This window comes from Dasypus novemcinctus, chromosome 23 (genome assembly GCF_030445035.2).
Source record: "Dasypus novemcinctus isolate mDasNov1 chromosome 23, mDasNov1.1.hap2, whole genome shotgun sequence".
Taxonomy (NCBI): Eukaryota; Metazoa; Chordata; class Mammalia; order Cingulata; family Dasypodidae; genus Dasypus; species Dasypus novemcinctus.
Genome location: NC_080695.1, coordinates 63,955,098 through 63,979,114, shown reverse-complemented (window position 1 = coordinate 63,979,114; position 24,017 = coordinate 63,955,098). Strand labels below are relative to the sequence as shown.

The window sequence follows — 24,017 nt, the reverse complement described above, 5'->3', positions numbered from 1 at the left end:
TGCTTGACAAACCTGACCTCGGTCAGATGATCAAGGTCAACATCGACAGCGATAAGTCATTTTGACAGCAGGTGCCCTTGAACTGCTGTGATGAGATCAATACTGCCCCCTTTTCTGGTCTTTCTCCCCAAAGCCCATAACCCCAATCTAATCACGAGAAAAACATCAGCAAGATCCCAAGTGAGGGCCATTCAACAAAATACCTGGGCTGTTTTCCTCAAAACTGTCAAGGTCATCCAACACAAGGAAAGTCTGAGAAATTGTCACAGCCCGCAGGAGCCTAAAGAGAAGGGACCACTAATTGCCATGTGGGGTCCTGGGTGGAACAGCAGGATGGGACAAAGAACATTAGGTAAAAACTCAGGAAATCTGAATCAAGTATGGACTTTAGTTAATAGTATTGTGTCAACATCAGTTCATTAATTATGACAAGTGTACTACACTAACAGAAGCTGTTAACGTGCAAGACTGGATGTGGAGTATATGGGAACTCTCTGTACTACCATCACAGTTTTTCTATATATCTTGTTTTATTTAAATAAACATAAATGTTTTGCTGAATTCAAAACAGGGAATTTAAAAATATAACAAATACAGCCTCAGAGAGGCAGAGAGCAGAGTTGCTAAGAGTGTGATCTCAAGAGCCAGCCCTCCTGGCTTCAAATCCCAGCTGCACCACGCACCAGCTGTACCCCTGGGGTAACTGGCTGAAGGTGTCTTTGCCTCCATTTCCTCATTTGAAAAAGGGATGGTGATCGTGCAGCAATCCATCGGGTTGCGGAGAGACCTAAATAAGGTAATATATCAAAACACAGGAAAGCCCAGCCCACAGGGGCTATTTGGCTGTTTAAATCAACAAGGAAAGCTTTTTAAAGGGGAGATGATGTTATCACAGGTTTTAACTCCATAAAAGCATTTCTTGATACTAACTTTAGTTTGCTGTGGGTACATTTATTTCCCACTTCTGTGACTTTAGCCACAAATCATGCTTTTCTCCACATTTTTCCCCAGGGTTCTGTAAATATGCTCCTGCTGTTTTTGCTTGACTGTCATCTATGTCCCATTTTGCTGGTTACAATGTACTGATTTGCCTTTGGGATGCATCACTGCCTCCAGCTTCCAGAATAAGCAGATGTCTGTATCTGGCCACAGAGATTGGTTCAGGATTGGTCATGTGGTCCAAGATGAGCCAATGAGAATTTTCCTTGGGAATTTTGCTGGGGTTATAGGACGAAGTCACTTTCATAGAAGCACCTGTCTGAGATTGACTACAGAGCTAAGAAATTGAGAAGAGAGAGAAAGAAAGTCCTGCTGACTTTGCTTGAGCTCTTTCTTATAGCAGTAAAAGTTGACATGCCCTGGATTCTTCTTACATATCAGGCAGTATTCCTAGTGCTACTTTCATTCTCATAAGTAAGTACCCTATACACAGGAAGAAGATGTGAGCAGAGGATTTCTATCTCTATCATGAATTCTTTGTCCTTACAAGAGTCCAAAACTTACGCCAATAGGCTGTGTCAGAAGAGAAAAAAAAACTTTACTTTCAAAATAAACTCAATTTTGGTGATAAAGCATTGAGTGTTTTCAGCAAATATACTGAGATTTTGAGGAGAAAGGAAAAATAATGGACTTCTGATAGAGAAAAGTGATTTTTCTAAAAGAAATATGAAAGAGGGAAATTAACTTTGTAATGATTTTTAAAATCCATTCTTATTAATAAAATTTAAATACAGTGCTTTTAGAAAGCTAATTGCTCTTCAGCTCCTAGAAAGTGTTTTGTGAAAGAGTAGTGATTACTTATCGAAATGTTCAGCCAATATTTTCTCAGAGCAGAGACAATTTCATCCTCAGGACATGTCTGCCATGAGTTAATAGTCACTGCTTCGTGTGTGGATAAATTGAGAGGGATATCACAGAGCCTGCAAAAGGCTGGAAGGATGTAGGTAAAGAGGAGTGCATGGCTCTTCTTTCAAAAGGAGATAAGTGTTTGATCTTATTTGATCTATTTCTGAAATGCTTACGAGAGAAAATCACCACATAAGAGGGCTCCTGGATTCCAAAGCCATCTCGGGAAAGATGCATATCTAAACACCAAATCAGAGTTTGCGCAAATCCTTCCATCATCTCTATCACCCATAGGACCAAGCCCAGGCTCTTTAACACCCACAGGCAATCCTAATTCCAATGACTCACACGTGTTTCACCAAACACCTGAGGCATCCCTGCCTGGCCTTTGCCTATACACTATTTGTCCTACAGGGAATTCCTCTCCTTATCAGCCCCACCCACGGAAATCCTACCCATTCTTTCTGGACCTGGCTCAAATGCCACTTCCCTCAGAAGCTTTTCTCCAGCTGTCATTTGTCTTTGCATTTTCTGTGCCTCCAGAACATTGTCCTTTTCCCTTTAATCCCCTCACTTAGGCATTCACGAGTTCAACAAGCATGCATTGAGGCCTTCCCCAAGCACCAGGCCCCGCCATCAGCCCTGGACTACCCCCGCATGGCCACATCCTGAGTTTCCAGTCTGGTTCAAGAAGAGGCAATGAGGTGTTACAGTGCTACATTGGGATAAGCACAGGATGCTGCTGCAGCAGATACCTTCCTGCTCCGGAAGGGATTCAAAGGGTGCTTCCTGCTGGAAGTGACTGTCAAATATGAGTCAAACCATGAAAAATTAGCCCATGTCAGGGTTTTATCTTTATCCTAAGGACAGCTGAAGTGCTAGGGGGTGTGGATTTTTGAAGGCTTTGCCTCAGGAGAGTGAGCAGGTCCATCTGATGTAGGAGAGCACTTCTAAGAGAAGAAAGGGGTTGGGCCTGAAGGACCTAAACATAGAGTGGTCAGTTGTAGGCAATTGCGTGTTCTAGATGAGCAGGTGGTGGCCTGCCTTAGGGCCACAGAGATGAGGGTGGCGTGAACTTGAGAGACCCCAGAGTGGAAGGACTGATAGGACTTAGAGGCTGGTTTACCCGGGGTGAGGGCCCGCGGTGCCTGGAGTGGTAATTCTGTCTCATAGTCCGCCTGTCCAGTCTCCCACTAGCGTGCCCAGGGCCCATGCTGCGTGGGGCACAGTACTCGCCCCCAAGCCAGTTCACCGAATATTTGCTGAATTGAACTCAATTCCAACTGCAGCATACCATCACTTTTTACTTAGAATTCAAAGTTAAAAGAGGAGTGTTGCCTGTTTACTTAGCTCCTTTCCTTGGAGACAAGACTGTAGGGACTGCAAAATTAAAAATCGGAGAACACTATTAAATGCGACAATGGCAGCAGAGGCCGAGCCACCTCTGCCCAGCTCGCCTGGCCTCGGTCAGCCCGTGAGGTTATTTTCATAACCGAGGGGAAAAGCAAATATTTTGGGTGTGCAAAACATCTGAGAACATTTCACTCTGGGTAATAAGCAGTGATTTACTCCCAAACTGGATAAAATATGAGTAATTAACTCTTCAGGAAGATGAACTTGAGGAAAAACAAAGCAAACAGGAGGCCGATTTCTCTCCACCTGCAACATAAAGTCTTCCAAAGGATGTGAGATATATGGCTGTGAAGGAAATTTAAAATGATTTAATGTCCGTATTTAGCATAAATAGTATCAGCGGCTAGCATCACTTCTGTGCCTCTGCATGCAAATCTAATGCACAAACAAGCTGATAGCAGGTTTATCCACAAGTAATTTTGTGTCTTGGGTTGCTGCTTGAAATCTGAAGCACATCGGAATTTTATTGATCTTGGAAACTACAACCACGATGTCTGAGCCACTCCTGCCATTTAATAAGCTGAAATGTGCTCCATTTGGAATACTTCAGGGTTGGGGCCAGTGATTTAAATTAAAAAACCACAACAATACCTGACCTACAGTTCACCCAAGATAGCGGCAGTCTGCTGACCTAGGGCAATGTTCCATTGGAACTCTGCTTTCCTCTCTGTCTCAGATGCTATCACAAATAACACACCACGGGGTTTGGCATAAACGATGGGAATTAATTGGCTCATGGTTTGCGGCTTGGAGAAGTCTGAACTCTAGATATTGGCAAGGCTTTGCTTTCTCCCCAAAGACCATAGCGTTCGGGCCCGGCTGCAAGCAATCCTTGGGGTCCCTCGGGTTACCCAACACACGGCAATGTCCTTTCCTTTCTTGCTCTTGCAACTTCCAGGTTCTCTTGTAATCCAGTAATCTGAATTTAAAACCATTCTCAGGCAGTTGAACCACAGTTTAATCAACACTAACATCTTCAGCAGGTCCTATTTACAGTGGGCTCCCTGCAACAGGGTCTTGGATTAAGATTAAGAGCATGTCTAAATTGGGGTACATAGTTCAACATATCCCAACCTATGTACTCCAGGCTATCAAGGTTCTACAAAGCAACGGCTCTGTCCTCAAGCCTACTCTGTCCTCAGTGGCATGGAACCTCATAGGGCCACTAGCATCAGGAAACTAAGAATTGCTTTTCAGACACTGGGACGAAGCACCTGCTTTCCTGAACACACAGTCTTAAATGAAATCATTGAAGGTGGTCAGGTTATGAAACAAGCAAGAATAAGAACCTCTCCTTGGGAAGTGATCAGGAATGCCTCTGGGGGTCTGAATCAATAGGTCTGGGATGAGGCCTGGGAACTGGCTTGTCACCAGGATCCTAGGTCACTCAGCTCTGGGTGGTCTAAGGACCACAATTTGACAAGCACCTACAGGAGCATACATGCACCTAGCAGCAGGATTAAATAAAGTGTAAGAAAAAAGATGGAAATCTTTCTTCTTGGGTTACTTATATAACCAGTGGCAATTGCCAGCAGATCTAAATGAGTTTAATCAGCTATTAAAGCCTTAATTAAATCCCTCTCAGTTGAAATTTCAGAATTGCCTAATTGTAACACAGCTCACATTGGAGCAGTTGATTTTTTTCCCTCCTATAATAACCACTCTCTGGATAATCTAATATCTTTATGGATAACAGTGTCAACAGTCTTAGAACCCAGCTCTGATCTTGGAATTCATGGAGATATGTTTTGATCCATCTTTATTTCCATGAACAACCTGCACTTTCTCTTCCATTCTCCTTTCAAGGCTTAGCCAATAGGAGAAGAATTCAATCCTCGTTCAACATCAAATTTAAAAGCGAAATCTCTTAAAACAATGAGCTGTCATTTTCTTCAAGAGTTCACGTATAATCTTCTGTGGGCTGGAATTCTGAGCCCCAGGGTGGATAGAGGTTCTCTTTCTTTAGTTTTCTTTTAATTCTTAATTGGTGTGCTCTCCAAGGGGCTAGGTCCCAGTAATTAGCTCAACAGTTAATAGTGTTTTCTCTCTCTTCTTTGGTTTAACAATGGTATTAGAGATGTGGAAAATCAGCAAAAAATAAATAAAAATAAAAAGGAGCTCTTTTCTAATCACTGATTAATGTGCGGACTATGCTCTTGGGAGTCCTTCATTGTGAAATTTCTGTATCAGTCAGTCCTCCATGGGCTGTAAGAATAATTATTCAGTAATATAATGAATAAGGTTAATATTTGGCACTTCTTGAGGCACTATGATGACCCCAATTTGCATTTTTTCATTTCCCCCCACACAACCCTATCAGGAAGAGGCCATTACTACCCCCATTTTATAGACTGGAAAACTGAGAGCTTTAGCCCAAGATCACAAAGAATCTGGAATCTTGAGTTGAGGTCTGCCTTGACAGCCCAGGGCCATTACCAAGACTCTATCCTCCCATGATTGCCATCGTCTTTGCTTTGGGGAATAGTAAGGCAAATGTGAGCACTTTGGTGAGGAAACTTTACATGAATCAATTGAAAAGACAGGGCTATGCACCTTGTTGCAGAAAGGGTGATGTCCTGGAAGTCGGAGCATCTGAGTCCTGCCCCCTGCTTCTGCATTATCTTTCCCTTGGTGGGTGGGGCACAGTTTTCCCTCTCTGTGCAGCACAGAAGGAGAAGAGGGAGTTCCAGAGGTTGTCATGTCGCTTTCTTTCCTGTGTGAACTTTTTACTTTCTCCATGTGCCTGTGAATCAATTCTTCTAAGGACCTTGAATAATTCCACTTTATTTGTTAGAGGAAAACACCTCCAACAGCAGAGATGCATTGACACACCCCAGCCCCCTGCTTGAGGCTGAATTCTACTGCAACTCACTGAGACACCCAAAAGTCAATTAGAATACTAGATGGGGGCGAGGGGAATCAACCACTCAAATGTGAACTGCATGATTATTAGGCAACTTGGGGATTTCAACCAAGAGGAATGTAATTAAGGCTCTAGCAGCCGATTAGACTTCTTCCCCTCCGTGGTCATTTCCATCCATTACATGAGAGGTTTTAGAAGGAAGGTTTCCATCTTCCCTTTGTATCAGGTTGAGCTGGAAGATGCAGACAGTCAAGCTAATGTAATTGTGTTTCCATTGCTGCATCTGTCATTATCAAAACCCTAATGTGAACCTGGTTGAATTCCTTAAAAGTCTGATGCCTTGGAGAAGAAAACTGGAAGGTACATAGGACTGAAAAACACTTCCAGGGAGATGCGAAGGAAAATGGAACCATCACAGAAATTAGAGTGGGGTGGGGAGGGATAAGCACATAATATTGGATGTGATCTTGACCCAAGTTCAGTCTTTTGTAAGAATAATAAGGGTAACTATTATTATTTTTTAGCACCATCATAGAGACAATTTTGAAATATGGAAAAGCTTTTTTTTTACCTGATAGTGTACTTTTTCTAGGTAAATTTTAAAGATTAGTGTACCTTCTACTTCTAAGATATATGAAATGCCATTTGCAACCTGGCAGAGTAAATAACTCTTTTGGGGTGTATTTACCTGCACAATGATTAGCAGTTCTTGTTCCCTCAGTAGAGTTGCCAATAGACATATTCTGATGCCAAGAGAGCCTTTCGTTTGTTGGGATTATCAATTCAGTTTTACTAGCCTGAAAATTACAAGACTGAGCATGAACATAAATCATGGCTTCTCTCTCTTGGTGACTATTTCTTTTTTTATGAAAACCTTGAAAAGTGGCAAAATTTGGGGCTTGAGTGTGTAACAGTTTATAAAAGGAGATAAGTTCCAGGTAATTAAATTGCATGAGAAGGAATTGGGAGGCTTCAATGAATCAAATCTGACTCAAGGGCTGTAACAGGCCAAAAGTTGATGGATTTCCTCGCTCAGCATTATGTAAAAAAGCCAATTCCATTTAGATCTCAGCCCTGAACATTGAAAGTTAACCTCACTGACTGTGTCTGCAGAGTTTCAAAATAAGGTTGTAGGGCCCGGGGGTTTGGATCAGTTGAAAGCATTTCACCCCCTTGCCCATGAAAAATTATTGGGTTGTGAAAGTTGAAGTGTTTGGAAGTAGGTGTTGGGTCTCTGATGGACATTTGTTCTTCTGTATCTGGGGCAAAACAATACATTTAAATCTTTGAGATGGATGTTTTCCTCCTTCCAAAAGAAAGGGTGAGCCAGGTGTCGGTGCCTCAGGCCCCTCTAGTTATTACCAAGGTGCTAAGCAAAGCCCATGTGGATGAGTGAAATCTAAAGTGGTGAAATACATGCTGGGCAGTCTCAGTTCTTCTTAGATACGATGGTCTTTTTTTTTTTAATTTTTTTTTTATTTTTTATTTTTTTATTTTAAAAACATTTTTATTTTCAAATGTTTTAGATTACATAAATGTTACATAAAAAATATAGGGGATTCCCATATACCTTACCACTTTGGCCCATTAACAACACTTTTCATTAATGTGATACATTGTTAAAATCGATGAACACATATTGAAGCATTGCTACTGACCATGATCTACAGTTTACATTATAGTTTACATTTTTCACCATACAACTTTATAGGTTTTTTTTTTATTGACTTTGTAATAATATTACATTAAAAATATATATGTGAGGTCCCATTCAACCCCCCCCACCCCCCCTCTCCCCCCCCCCCCCCAACAACACTCGTTTCCATCATCATGACACATCCATTGGATTTGGTAAGTACATCTTTGGGCACCTTTGCACCTCATAGACAATGGTTCACATCATGGCCCATACTCTCCTCCATTCCATCCAGTGGGCCCTGTGAGGATTTACAATGTCCGGTGATTACCTCTGAAGCACCATCCAGGGCAGCTCCATGTCCCAAAGACGCCTCCACCTCTCATCTCTTCCTGCCTTTCCCCATACCCATCGTCCGATACGATGGTCTTTTGACAATCATTTTTCTTTGCTCAGCTTTGGCCCCAAAACTACTTTGTTTTCTTGCTTCAGGCTGGTCTGAGCCCTAAAGTAGTCCAGTGAGAGAATTCTTTGAAATACTAAAGCCAACAGAAGATTTAATGGTGAGGAAATAGTAATAGGCTTAACCACAGCTTTGCCTACTGTTAAAAACATGATTATTAGAGGGCAGTAGGGGAGAGGAGAATCCCCTCCTGGGATGGGCCTGATAAGCCTCAGTATTTCTGGAAACAGAGCCCAAGTAACCCTCTACTGTCAATTCACTTTTGCCTAAACCAGTCATACTTATCTTGGACATTGATCAACAATTCCCAGAGTCCCAGAGCTCTGGGAGGAAATGAGACTCTTGGGTGACCAATCAGACACCTGCTCAGCATTGCTTTGCCTGCTGAATTATATTAGCAAACCCAGCAGTTTGGAAGAAGGCTAGATTCAGGGTCAGAAGACCCATGGTCAAGTTCAACTATGATGCTTATTAGTTGCATCACTTAGTTAAAACTTTTCAGATTCAAAGTAATTGTAGCTGAAGGTAGAATCCCAAGTTTCCCAATTACTCTGAGTTTTACAACCAATAAGCAAAGTTATTCTATAGCCTTGAAGTTATTTAGAGCTGGATTATATTGGTTCGATGGCTTATCATTCATCCAACAAATGTTTATTGAGTGTCTTCTATGTGGCATAGATTGTCCTAATACTGATGATACAGCAGAGAAAAGATTCTAAGCCAGGGGTCAGCAAATGACAATCTAAGGGCCAACTGATTTTTTTTATACCCCACCAACTAACACTGGGTTTTGCATTTTTTTAAATAGTTGGAAAAAATCAACAGATTAGTGTTTACTGACTCATGAAAATTATATGAAATTCAAATCTCAGTGTCTGTAAGTATAGCTTTATTGGAATACAGCTATGCTCATTTCCTTATATATTGTCTGTGGTTGCTTTCGCATTATGATACCAGAGTTGAGTATTTGCCATAGAGGTAGTATGGCCTGCAAAGCTAAGATATTTACTATCTGACCCTTTTCATAAAAGTTGGCTGATATTTTCTCTAAGTCCCTGTCAGTCAGGGGCCACCCACCACTAAGGAAGATAAAGTAAAATGCCACCAGAATTAATTATAAAATAAAATAGAAAATGGCAAGCGCCCAAGGAGGAAAGCGGCAAATAAAATGCAGGGAGGCATCAGAAGTTGGAAAGCACATTTAGTGAGAGAGAGATGAAATTATGAAAGGGATGGTGGTTGAGAAATAGGCAAAGGATTTGGAAAAGCAAAATGAAAGGGAAGGACTTCTAGGTTGAGTGAACACTGTGGAGAAAAGCATAGAAGTCAAGCCTCAGGGACAGATTCATGTCCAAGTCATGTGGAAGACCCCACATACACACTGGAATTTGGTTGCATTTGAGTTCAAGTTGGCAATTGGCCATGGGAATCCTTTAATGATTTACTTAACACCTGGGGAATAATACTGGTGATTCCGCCCATGTATGGCTGGTATTTATCATCTCTAATGTATTTCAGACGAGCCCTATTTTCAAATAGTTGACATCATTTTCTTTATCAATACATTTATACTTAGACTATCTGAATAAAACTAGAGGTCAAACTTTTGTCTCTCTTTCCAATGACTGCCTCCAGCCCACTTTAATCACCCATTCCCAGAGGGAAACTCACTGAGAACTGCTTGATTTCAATGATTTTATATTTAAATCATCCACTGGGCTCTCGTTCAGATATTCTTATGTCTCTTCCCATGTCATTTTGGCCACTGTCCCTGGACACTCCATCTTCTCCCAGCTGGTCTACTCACTTATGCTTCCATATTCTCCCCACTCCAACCTACACCTCTTCATTTATCACGTCAACCCATGTTTTGCCATACACACAATTATCTTGTGGCCTTTGTCCTTTCATTACACCATTCTGGCACCACCATCCCAACCCTAAGTTGGTCCAACCACTTGCTCACTTGTGAACCACCAAGTACAGGTGGTGAACATCACACAACCACAGAGATCAATGTCATTTAAAATTTACAGTCTCCCTCTCTGCCCTGAAATTGCTCTCTTTTCCTAATTGGTGCCCTCCCATTCCCTAGAAACAATTCCAAACCTTCACACCTGCCCACAAGACTGCAACTCTACTAGCTCCATCCTCACTCTCAGCCAATTAATTTGTCTCATTTCATAGAGAACATGGACAACCACATACTCCACAAATGTAAAGGACGTATTGTACATGACGTCCTTTCCTCAACTTCAATAATAAAAGAGTCATCTGTCCATGAATCCCAGCACTTGTGCTCTGTACAGCAACCCTTCAGAACCTCTCTTCTAAAACTGGCTTCAGCAAGATGACCGGTGGCTTTCCCTTCACTAAATCCAGTGGGTGTATCTCACTTAAGTCTTCTAACACGTTGGACATTGGGAGCCACTCCCGGCTGCTATGTTTATCCCTGCCTGAGACTGTCAGGACTCTGCCCCTTCCAGAAGTTGCCCACCTCTTTGGCTTCTCCAGCTGCCAACTTTGTCAAAATATCAAAATGCAATCTTCTCTTTCTTTACGCATGACTTATATGCACTCCCCTCTTCCCCACCTGCAAAGATCCATGCTTAGACCACTCCCTAGGCTTCAGTTATTATCTCCATGTTGAGAACTCCCAGACCTGTCTTTCACCAGGTCCTCTCTAACAATCAAAGAAGTCTCAAACTCAATAGGCTTAGAGTAGAACTCATCTTATATTCAACCATAAACAAATACATATTATCTCTCCTGTGAGCCAAATATGAGTTCATCAAGTTCCAGTCCTGAAAATATTCCTTAATTCATCTCTTTCTATCTACTCCCACCTATATAAAACCAATTGCCAAGACTTGACACTTCTAACATTTGATTAGTTTTTGCTCTATCCACTTCTTTCCTAACTCATGACCACCACCCTAACCCAGTCTCCACTTTACTGGTTGCTGTAGCAGCCTCCCAAAATGTTTCCCCGCTTTGATAGTGTCAGTGTCCCTCTTCAGCCCTTTCTCCAAGCCATCATTTTAAATACCTCTTCATGTCTCATCATTCCACTCTCCTGCTCAGACTTTTGATAGTTTCCCACAGCACTTGGAATAAAGTTAAACCACACCCATCATAGACTAAATGACTTGGTCCCCTCAAAAGCCTTTTTAGCTCTCTGCATTCATGCCAACCTCATTTCTGACAATCAACTCTAGCTTCCACCCCTGCTCCACATCTACTCCTGAATCATATAGACTTAATTATAGGCTTCTGAGTACATTGAGCTCCTTTGTCTCAGTACCAGGTATCAACATATGCCACTCATCTTGCCCAGAAAACCCTTCTCTACCCTCTGCATAGACCCTCCTATTGCCATTCAGAACCCAACTCGGGGGACAGTGCTCCTGAGAAGTGTTTCCTGACCCCATAAAACTGGCTGAGGGATCTCCTGTGCGTAACTCATCAAGTCTGTAAGTACAACATCCTCATCTGCCTGCCCTTGCAGACTCTTTGAGGATCGGGACTAGGTTCTGTTTGTTACTAATCCTAGGACCTTTTACATCATAAATGCATAAACGTTTACTAACAGAGAATAAATAAATGTATACAATATGATGACTATAACTTCCTGCCATCAGTTACCCACTTTATTCAGTCTTTTCTTGTAAAAGGTACTGAAGATAATGTGCGTATTGGAGTTGGCTAAGCCTGAGCTGGTCACCCTACTCTTCTGCTTTCTAGCTGTGTGATCTATTTCCTCTCAATAGAATGGGCACACTAGGAGCAATCACATCCTATGATAGGTATGAGCACAAAATAAAACTGTGCCGGCAAGAACTTGGGACTCACTGTTTACACCATCTATAGGGCTCTAGTGAAGACAACATGGATGTGTGTGTGTAAACCACCCAGCAGCAAGGTACTTTGTTCAAGGGTGGAGGTCAACCCCACCCCCCATCCCAGTGTGGGAACCCTGGTTGTGGCTTCAGAATAGGGGAGAGCACTGCCTTTATGAAACTCCGTGGCTCAGGGTTTGTGTTCCAAAATGACACTTAGGAAATGCATGTGCTCTGTTCCCTCAAGGGGAGAAAGATATGCTTTTCACTTAGTGCTTTTTATTTTAGATGGAACTGATATTGCCTATTAATATAACTCTGTGCGCAGGGATGAAAGTTCTGCCAAAAGCAGTCTGGCATTATTTTAGCTCTCTCAATAAATCCAAAGGCCTGGAAATTATTTTTAATTCCATTTTCTGGTTTGAGGCTCTGCACAATTAATGCATGCCATTAATTTCATAACTATAAATGTAACCCAAGCTTGCTTGGATCCTTATGTTCCAAAGTTTGACCATATGAATACACTTACTAGTGCTCAATTGGTTAAGTATCTGTATGGGGGTGGGGGAGGAAATAGAAAAAGAGAAAAGAAATTGCAGATAATGGACACCTGTGTATTAGTCAGCCAAAGGGGTGCTGATGCAAAATACCAGACATCGTTTGGTTTTTATAAAAGGTATTTATTTGGGGTAGGAGCTTACAGATACCAGGCCATTAAGCTTAAGTTTCTCCCCTCACCAAAGTCTGATTTCACATGGTGGAGCAAGATGGCTGCCGACGTCTGTGAGGGTTCAGGCTTCCTGGGTTCTTGGGTTCCTCTGGGCTCAGCTCTTCTGTTTTCTCTACAAGGTCAGCTATAGAACATCAGGTGAACAGCTCTGTCTCTCTCCCTGGGGTTTCTGTGGTGTCTAAGGAGCTGTATCTAGTCCTCTGTGTTCTTCTCCTGGTTCAAGTCTTCTCTCCCCCAGGTCTTGCTTCTCTTTTCCTCTGTGTGCTGACTTCCTGGGGCTCCAGCTTACGGCTTCAGCATCAAACTCCAACATCAGAAAATCCTCAAACTCTGTCCTTTGCCATGCCTTTTGTTACCCACCCTTGGTGGGTGGGGACTTAATGCCCTAATGACGTGGCCCAATCAAAGCCCTAATCATAAATTAATCATGTCCAGGTACAGACCAGATTATAAACATAATCCAATATCTATATTTGGAATTCATAACTAAATCAAACTGCTACACTCTACCCTCTGAATTCCAAAAAGACAGTACAGTATTCAAAGAAACCTTGAATCAGTAACAATGCAAGTACTAAACCATATCACATTCAATTTTAAGAAATAGAGACAGGGCAAAGTCTGTCTGCTATAGACCTCTAAAACTTACAAAACAGTTTATCTGTTTCCAATACACAAATGGACAGACAAAGAATAAACATTTTCATTACAATAAGGAGAAATTGGGAGGGAAACATGAGTCATGGGTCCTCTACAGTTCAGTAAACCTGCAGGGCATCCTCCATTTGATTTCAGTCTGAGAATCATTCTTAAGATGATGGTTTCTTCTCCTTGGTGCCTTATGGGAACCCACCTTTTCCACATGCTTGCCCAATGGCCATTTTCTTGGTTCCAACATCATCAAGCATCTGGGTGTCTACTAAGCTCCAGACCTCATCCTCCAAGAGTGTTGGGGTGATTGCCACACCTTACTCTATCTTTGGATTAGAGTAGTAACCCACCTACTACAGAGACGTGAAGGCAACATTCCCTCTAACCTTTGGCAAACAGGCTCAACCCACTCAGAGCAATGAGTTGCCCACCTGACTTTCCCTAACCTTTGACATGCAGGCTCACCCTCTCAGAGCAAGTTGACCACCTGGCCTTCCCTAGCCCATGGGGAACAGGTTCATCCCTCTCAGACTTGTGGGATGCTGACCTTAACCACTATAATCCTTGTGGAATGTGCTCCACCCTCTCTTGTACTCTGGGGAGGCAGAACTCTCCCGGAACATTGGGTGAGAACATCCACCCTCTTCAACTACTGGTACAAACTCACCCTCTCTCTGTATGCATGGATGGGGTTCCTTACTTGGCCCAAGGTGATGTCTTAATTCCAGATCTCAGCTTCCATGGTTTTCCTCTTAAAGCGATTTCTCCTTCAATCTCTCCTTTCCATGTCCTTTTTAGTCCAGGCTGACAGTGGTTTTCTTCATACAGCTCTCTCAAAAACTTTTTTGGTTTAGCATGCAGGAAGCAGGGGTCCAAGCCATCAGACAGTAAGACTTTCCACAATTCTTTCCTAGATAACTGCATCTTCAATCTTTATTTACCACTTACAAGTTTAGTTAAGTTCTCCAATGGGGCAATTTCATCTGGGATCTTGATTTCCAGAGGCTTGGAATTTCCAGAATCAGTTTCTGTTTTCTTTGTGCCTGACAGTCCAGTACTCAGCATATCTCTCTCATCTAACATTTTGCCATAAGCTGCAAGCAGAAGCCAAGCTGCATTCTCCAGGTTTACTTTGGAAATTTCTTCAGTTAGATGCCCAGGCTTGCAGTTTTTAAATTCTGCCTTCCATGAAACACCAGGAGTTAATCTTGCTAAGTTCTCTGCAACTTTAAAACATGGATCGCCTTTCCTCCAGTTTTCAATAATAGTTTCATCATTTACTTCTAAGTCATGATAAAAAGTCTCTTTAGCATCCATATTGTTATCAACAGTCTCTTCAAAGTGATCTAGGCCTTTTCCATCAAGCATCTCACAATTCCTCCAAAAAAATACCCCTTACCCATTTATAAAACCATTCCAGCATTTTGGTAATTGCAAAAGCACTTCACCACTCCTCAGCACCAAATTCTGTATTAGTCAGCCATAGGATGCTGATGCAAAATACCGTAAATCTGTTGGTTTTTATAAAAGGTATTTTTGGGGGGTAGGAGCTTACCGATACCGAGCCATACAGCATAAGTTACTTCCCTCACTGAAGTCTATTTTCACGTGTTGGAGCAAGATGGCTGCCAATGGCTGTGAGGGTTCAGGTTTCCTGGGTTCCTCTGGGCTCAGCAATTCTGTTTTCTCCACAAGGTTGTTTGTAGACTATGAGGCTCTCTAGACTTTTCCTCTCTACAAGGTCAGCTGTGGACTATCAAGTGAATGGCTCTGTCTCTCTCCCTGGAGTTTCTGCCATGTCTGAGGAGCCATCTCTATTCCTCTGTGTTCTTCTCCTGGCTCAGGTGCTCTCTTCCTGGGTCTGGCTTCTCTTTCCTCTGTGTGCTTACTTCCTGGGGCTCCAGCTTAAGACTTCAGCATCAAACTTTTTGGAATTCATAACTGTGTCAAACTGCTACACCCTGGAAGCAGTGTCTGGATAAGAAAGCTGCATGTTACTATGTGGAAAATAATAGAAAATTCCCTGAGTTTATATAGCTCATAATGGGTTGCAAGCTACTGTTTATTATCTCATTTCATCTGACCTTCACGACAGTCACATAAAGGTGAAGGAAATAGTAATATAATTACAAGTAGTAAACTGGTGTTTAGAGAGTTCAATAACTTGCCCCAGAAAGTACAGGAAATATGTGAAAAAACTAGAAGCAGTTTTCTCACTCCTGGCCCATATGCATGTATCTCACTATTCATTCCCTGCATAGCCTGGAAGAAAAAAGTAAATGGTCAATTACCCTTGAGGATGCTTGCCTTTATACTTTGAACCCAACTCTCCTGAGAAAAGAGAACACCACTAGTAGGCTTCTAGAAATCCATCCCCAAATTTAAAAACCTAATAACTGTCATTTAAAAATCTCTGGCATCTCTATTACACTTTGCATAATAGCTCCCATCTATTAAGCTCTTTCTATGATATACGAGGCACTATGCTAGGCCAGATACTTTGCATATACTACGTATAACCCCCACAAGCTATGAAGTGGCTGGGTGACCATGTTCCAATTAATTCACTTCTCTGGTCCTCAATTTTCTCTTCTGTAAGATATTAATTATTATATATTTACTGCTTAGGAGTACAGTGAGGATAAAATGTGATAATGTACATAATGTGCTTGGCAAGAGATCAAAAGTGTCTGAGATTTTAAAAATTGTTCATTTTTTTCTGGTTTTATTATTAGGCTTTATAAAGGAAAATTAAACTCTGTATTTTGTTACATGAATCCCATAACTCCCACAAAAGTGGGTGATTTCACCTGCATTGTAGTGTCTGTTTAAGGAAGGTTACAGAAATTAGTGGTTAAAATCATGGGCTTCAGAATCAGACATATGGGGGTTCAAATCTTAGCTCAGACTTTTGGGAATTAATTCGTTTTCTGTGTTCCTTAGTTTGCTCATCTATAAAATGGGGATAATAATGTTACCAATCTCATAAGAATTTGTGTATATTAGGAGAGATTGTGCATTTAAAGCCTTCTCTGATACACAGGAAGCATTTAATAAAAGTTAGCTTTAATATCATCACAAAAACCCCATGGTGTAAGTACTATCATTAGCTCCATTTTACTGATGAAAACACATAAAGAATAATAGCTTTTCAGAATTGGCTGGCATTCCAGGGCTAGCTGTCACCCATGGCCAAACCAACACTATAGATGTCAACTAACCCCCATCCCACCCGTATCCACAAAAGGCTCACTTAGGAAGCCTGCCATGTTCAACCAAGCAGGAAACTAGAGAATTAGCTCATTTCTGCTATCCATAGTGCTGATCTCTCTTTGAACCAAAAATTCATCTCTTGACATCGATCTGAGATTTTGTACTCACACACCCCTGTCTCCAACTTCTGCTCCATTGACTCAAAGTATAACTTTGAATCCTGATACATTTTCAATGATATGACAATTACCAAATGCAAGGCTTAGCATGTCACTTTGGTAATGAAACTTAAATCTTGCTATGCCGATTCAAGTTACCAGCTTGAATGCTACCAGTGGAGTACAGTGCATACCATTCTTGCTGAGGAACCTGCGACAAGTATCTTATCCTCTGAATCTCAGTATCCTCATCAATTACAAGGAGGTAAATGTTCCTGCTTTCCCTTTATCAGGATCTGATATCCAAATCTGATTCTTGCTCTCCTCTCTTACTTTAGATCTGCCTGTCCTATTCTCTTCAAATAACCTTCATCACAGAAAGAAAACAAAGTTTCATAAACTGTAATCTTCTGGTCCACGTAGAGGCAAACCTGGTGGGAATTCATATGAAAAATCAGAAGTCTTCTAATTTGGTTTGTTTCAGCTTTCAAAATAAGCACAACCTAAGAGAGAGGCCATCCACTTTCCAAGTCATTCTCCACCTCCCTTCAAGGGAACAAGAGTTGATTTGCTTGTCTTTTCCCAACTTCAGGTTTTTTCCTCACATGCATTTCTGGTAGCATCTTCTTTCACACTGAGAGAAACCACATGGCTCGGCTCCTAATCTTTCTTTCTCAAACTGGACCATTCAGTCTTTCTAATGTGAAGATCTGTAATTCAAATGGAAGGAACATAGACTCCAAGCGCTCCACAGATACAATTGTGATGAGCTTTAAAACACATTTTCAAAAGACAATGGCTACATATAACAAAACATATGGTGGAGGAATGAGCGAGCAGTTTACTGCAGGGAGTGGGGTGGATTTACATCTTCAGATTTGCTAGAGAAGGCTGATTGGTTTTTCACAAAAAAGCAAGAGATTGATTAGGTGGCAGATTTGCATACAGTGCGGTGGGATGCTCTGAGCTCAGCTCAGGGAGAGATACATGGTTCGGCCAGGGTCTTGTACCTGTAATAGTTCTTGTTGCAAACATTGGCAACAAGGGAGGAAGCGACTCTCAACATGGGTTTTCAGAATTAAACCAACAACAACCTTCACCACTGATATGCAAAGAAGCTTCATCTTTGCCATCTGGTACAGTAGAAACAAAATGGATTTTGGAGACTGACAGATCTGAAATGGAATCTAGACTTTGCAATTTACTTGCTCTGTGACTTTGGGCAAGTCACAACTCCTCTCTGAACCTCAGTTTCCTCATATGTAAACTTGGAGGGGGTGTATGAGAGTACTCATCTTAAGTGTCAGTTAAAAAGGTATCGAAGCAATGAATTTAAACACCCTAGGTCATAACCAGGGCACGATACTTACTCTCTATTTTATAAAATATGGAAAAAGATTTCAAGGTATCAGGTAGCCAATTCTCTTGTCTTCAGAGACTAGAGGGCACATTGAGTCTTCCACATCTTAGAGATAAACATGGGAAATGTTCATTCCTTTTCTATCTCTGCCTCTCCCTTTGGTCCATGCCAGACTCCAGTGCCAAGGAAAACAGGGGAGTGGGGAGGGCAGACTGTGATGCCAGTGGCACAGATAAGAAAACCAAACTGCAGCTACAGAAGGCAGGGGGATACAGCCACTTGTAGCCATAAGCAGATTGCTGGGGCAGATTGCTGTTCTGTCTCTTTTCTAGCAGACAAATGTCATTTCTCTCTGCACCATCAGCCTACAAATAGTGATGGAAACAACACTAAAAAAGTGGAGAGCAGGTCCAGACAACAAGCCATTGAGGTGGTGGGGAAGCACTCTAAATGCTCCTTTCCAGATGTGGAATGAGGTAAAAAGATGACGTGCCTCAAATGCATGTCGTTCAGTTAATAAAATGGGTTTAGATGAGTCCCACTCTTTGGATAGCTCGTCATCCTTTTAGGATTCAAGTCAAATGTCAGCTCTTTCAGGAAATCTATTCTCGTCCCCTCCTCAATGCTCAGGCTGGGATAAGTGTCTCAGGTCCCCTGTGGAACTCCACCATGAGCACTCATCTCAGAATTCTGCAATTGACAGTTCATTTCTCTGTCTCTCCCATTAAACTGTGAGCTCCCTGAGGGCTAGGACATCTCTTCTTCATCTGTACGCACCACAGGGTCTGGCAGAGAGTACATAATCTGTAAATATGTGGTACACAGATCTATGAGTGTATCCAGGAGCGAATGGGTGATGAGATGGATGGATAAATGATGGCTGGTTAGATAGTTGGATGGATTGGTGAATGGAGATAGATAGATAGTTATTAGATGACTAGAGCATTGCTGTTTGGCTGGATGGATAAAAGGATGGACTACTAGTTGAATTCCACCAGAACCCACTATTTTCAGTTGTTTTTATCCTAGAGAACAAGATTTGAGGCCACCTGTAAGGCTAGGTATTGTAACATCCTCTCTACCCGATGTCCAATGCAGATACTACCTATGAGAATCTCCATGTCCTAAATAAAAATTTCCATCATTCATCCTAGAAAGAGTACAAAGTAGTAGAACATGCACCAAACTTGGAGACTCACAAAACCTAAATTTGAATTCTTTTACAGCTGTTGATAAAAACAAAGGTCACTGAACTTTTGAAAGTTTGCATTACTCAAATACAAAACCAGAGAATAGCAGCTACTTTATAGGGTTGTCATGTGGCTAAAGTGAAATAATGCACGTGAAAGCACTAATTGTGAGGTTTGGCATATAATAGGTGCTCATTAAATGATTACTATTTATTTGAATTACATTCAGAGGATCACAAAAGTCAACCCCCTTACTCTATTCACTTCAAACTTACTTTAGAAACATTTTAGTTTTTCTCCAAATGAAAGCTGACTTGGAACCCCAACAATAGCAACCAAATAAAGCTTTTAGCTCCTCTGGTTAAAGCTGTACCCTACTTCATTAACTTCCCACCCACCCTAGAGACCTGCTGACACTCTGAAAAAGCCTAGCATTTCAGGGAACATAGAACAACAACTTTCTCCTAAATGATGCAAAACATCCCATTCCATGTTCTGCAGTCCTGGACCTAAACTTAATCTGTCTCTCTCTCTCTCTCTCTCTCTCTCTCTCTCTCTCTCTCTCTCTGTCTCTCTCTCTCTCTCTCTCTCTCTCTCTCTCTCTCTGTCTCAGAGAAATTTAGGGCTTTGCATTCCTCTACAACATAAATAGGTTGATAATGACCCTGTCACAAAATCAAAATGGTTTTCATCTGTCTTTTCAGGAGTTTCTAGAAATACTTTTGACTGAGAGACTCTGAATAATTTACTCATCTGAGATCATTTAAATAATCTAGTCACTCATTTTCATAATTGATGGCAATGGCAAACTATCAAGGGTGCAGCTTTTGTCTTACATTTATTCCTTTTCCACCATCTTTCAGCTTCATTGTCTCCCAGCTCCCTCAGAGAGCTCCCTCATCAAATTGGGTTTGTGAGCTGGAGCTGGAGGCTCCTTCTGGCTTGATGGTTGACTCTGGACTCTGCTGGGCTCAAATTTTACCTTCACAACTATATGACCTTATGCAAGTCATTCAATGTATGTAGCTTCTGATTTACCTCTTATAACATGGGAATATAAACATAATTAAGAGCTAGCACTTATTGAGTATCTACTATGTGCCAGTGTTCTAAGAACTTGATAGTATTGTCCTGTTTAATTTTCCCAAAAATCCTAAGAGGTAGGTAATATTATCATCTCCCTTGCAGATGTGAAAAAATGCAGGACTATTCTGATCACCAAAGGAGTGAAGGCATTGAAAGCACTCCTTGTGGTGTCTGGCAAATAAGAGTAGATCAACTAATGGCAACCACTGCCATATGATCATCACATCAATCAACACCATCATCATCAAATCATCAGTCACCTTTATCATTTAATATTCCTGTCACTGCACATTTCCACAGAGATATATTTTCTGTGAACTGCCTTTTTTTATATCTGAAACCTAGAAAATGTTTAGCAGAATGTTGTCTTGCAAGAGAGTTCTGCTTTAATGGCTGTTCTTTTTGGAATTGAGTTGATGTGTTATAAGTTCAAAAAAAAAAAAAAGAAAGAAGAACCAGTGCGAGACAGAAACACAAACACACACGAGCACACACAAGCACTGTGGATGCCACTGCTCATTTCAGTTGGATGTGTTAATTTTCCAGAGATCTACTATATATTCCCCTCTGTGAGCTAACATATTGTACTGTGTAGATATTTTAAATAATTGCTATGCATCAAGTCAGATGACAATTTTAACTCTTCTGTAATGGCTTAACTTTCCATTTCTAGAGCTCCCATCATTTGAGAACCTTAATGATTATTATATAAAGAAACATCTAATTTCACACAGACTCTGCTAAGGCTTGCAATGTTATCATGCCCATTTTATAAAAGGGCACTTGACTTTAGATAAGGATTTTGGAGAAGAAAAAGAGGGAAGGAAGGACAAAGGGAGAGATGAAGGGAAAGGAGATGAACAATGTCATCTATAGATGAGCCAAATTTCTTCTGGAAATACCTAATCCAGAATTAACCACAGAACCACACTTAAAAATTTTTAAATCTGAAATTTCTATTTCCTCTCTATCATACATCTCTTAGCAAATCTGTTCCAGTCAATGTCATGAGCTTTTGATCCTGTTCCTGAAATTTCTCTAAGCTCTTATTGCCACTGTTCTCAATCTGCATAGTCTCTAACGTGAGCCACTTAAATGGCCCCTCAGAAATTTTCCCAAAAGATCCATCCCAGTTACCATCTTAATTTTAAAGGAGCCATACAGTTCACATTTAAGAGTGCAGGTTTCTGGCTTTGCAACCTATTAGCTCTCTGACCATGGCCAAGTTACTTGACTTCACTGGGCCATTAGTATCTATATCACAATGCTGATATGAGGAGTAAATGAGTGCATATATTAAATGCTTAGCACTCTGCATGGCACAGGGTAAGTGCTAAAAAAATTTGCTATTAATAATAATTTTAGTTTTTCTCTTATCCCAAGCACTTCAACAGTGCCCAGAAGATTTCTGAATAAAGTTCTGTAGTCTATAATCAAATTTTAGCCTTGTCTCTAGTTCCAATACTTTCCCCTCAAACCATCTGCTATATAACAAATTACTACAAATTTAGCAACACCACCCATTTATGATCTCACAGTTCTGCAGGTCAGAAGTCCAGGAGTGCTCAGCTGGGTTCTCTGCTCAAGTTCTCACCAGGCTGAAGTCAAGGTGCCAGCTGGTTTGGGCTCTTACCTGGATGGCCTTGTGAAGAACCCATGTCCAAATGCATTCAGGTTGCTGATGGAATTGAGCCCCCTGAGGTTGCTGGCTGCCAGCAGGGCCTTATCTCAGCTCCTGGAAACCATCTGGACCCTTTCATCTTCACAGCCAGCATCAGTCCCCTAAATCCTTCTCGTGCTTCCTCTTCTTCACTGCCAGGCACACTTTGCTTTCAAAGGACTCATGTGATGAGAACAAGCTCACCTGGACAATCTCCATTCCAGTGAACTCAAAGTCAACTGACACATCCTTTAGCCATTATCATAACATAATCACGGGAATGACATCTCATCGTATTTATAGGTCCCACTCATGCTCCAAGGGTGGGGAATAAAGGAGGGTGAAGGCCATTGGGGTCATTCTTAGGATTCTGCCTTCCATGCCATATAAGTTTCAAGCACACTGAGCATTTCACTCTTCCCCAAATGGGCCTTGAGGAACCTGGCCCCTGGACTTTGGTCTGTGCTGCTCCCTCTGCATGGAATGTCTTCCCACACATTTTGAGGAGTCTAAATCTTCCTTATTCTCTGAGACCTTATTCATACCAGAAGCTCTCTGTGTTGGGGCCCTTGATCCTCCTGCATGCATACAACATATCTCTTCTCTATACTTCTTCCGTCTATCAGCACATCTCTCGTGGCACACTTCACACTGCCCTTGAGACCCAGACACCGCCCAGTGCCTTGGTTAGACTCCAAGCATCTGGAAGGTCAGGCCCAATCAATTGTGACTTGTGGGGAAGGGTGGGAGGTGTGGGGAGTGGGGCCTATATTCCCATACATGGGAATCCCTGTATTTTTGTGTGTAATCTAACTATCTTTTAAAAATATATTTATGTATTTTAAAAAATAGTGACTTGCACATGATAGCTGCTCAAGAAATTTTGTTTGACTGAATAAAGGTGTGAATAAATATGAGTTATACACCCAAAATTCAATCACCTATGTTTATGGAGGACAGATTGAGCTGAAAATGAAATAATTTAATAACTCAATATTCACTGAGAACATAATAGGTGATAGGTACTAAACTACATGCACAGAAAATATCTTATTTGGTCATGTTATCGTCCAATTCGCCAGACATGGCTCTAGGTTCAACCAGTCTCCAATTACATTATTTCCTTCTTCTCTGTCTAATTCTCTTAAGCACTACTAATAAGAAGTGTCATTCCAAAGGAAAAGAGAGACACAAAGACTTAGAAGCAAGGAGTCAACAATCAGGATGACTTGGATGAAACCATTTTTTTAGTTATAACAAGTAAGTCTATGCCCTAAAGAAGTAACTGTCCATCTTTAATAGGCATGAAAACATCACAGACCGGGGGGAACTTATGCAAAATGCATATTCAGAATTAGAAATGGTTATTCATTAGGTTTGAGTTGGGGCTAAGACCTTTACATCTTTGCCAAGGCAATCTTGATGTAGGGAGCTCAAAGAACCATACCTGTAAAATAACCATACTAAAAGACAGTCCTCATTTTAAGAAGCTCATGAGAAAATATTTCCACTCATTTTCCCATTTGTTCTACAAATAGTTATTGAACCTTTGCTATTAAGCACCTGAAATATAAAGTAAGGGAAAAAACAAACACTGGCAAACAAACACATGGCATGCTCTCAGTGCTAGCTGTAGCCAGAGTCCCTGGCTTTATCTATTGGCTGCTGTTGTCTTTCTCAGCTATGCTATGTTTCTGCCAGCCTGTAGAAAGTGTAAACAATACATTTCAGTTTTAGCAATCCTCACAACTGTTCTATGGTGTCCTCTCAATTACAATTTTCTCTAAGATTTCTTTTGTCTAATCTCCATTGAATTACATGTGCACACAAGCCAAGTATAATATTTGCACAAACACTTCAACTCTTTGGCAAGATGAACATTGTCACAGACAATGTGACATGCAGAAACA

At 41.3% G+C, this 24,017-nt stretch overlaps 1 protein-coding gene across 6 annotated transcripts in view; it reads right to left on the bottom strand.

Annotated features, from left to right (window-relative positions):
• The window catches only part of GRIN2A (glutamate ionotropic receptor NMDA type subunit 2A), a 456,692-nt gene that overhangs the window by 149,540 nt on the left and 283,135 nt on the right, over positions 1-24,017 (bottom strand). The gene's annotated exons all lie outside the window — the stretch shown is intronic.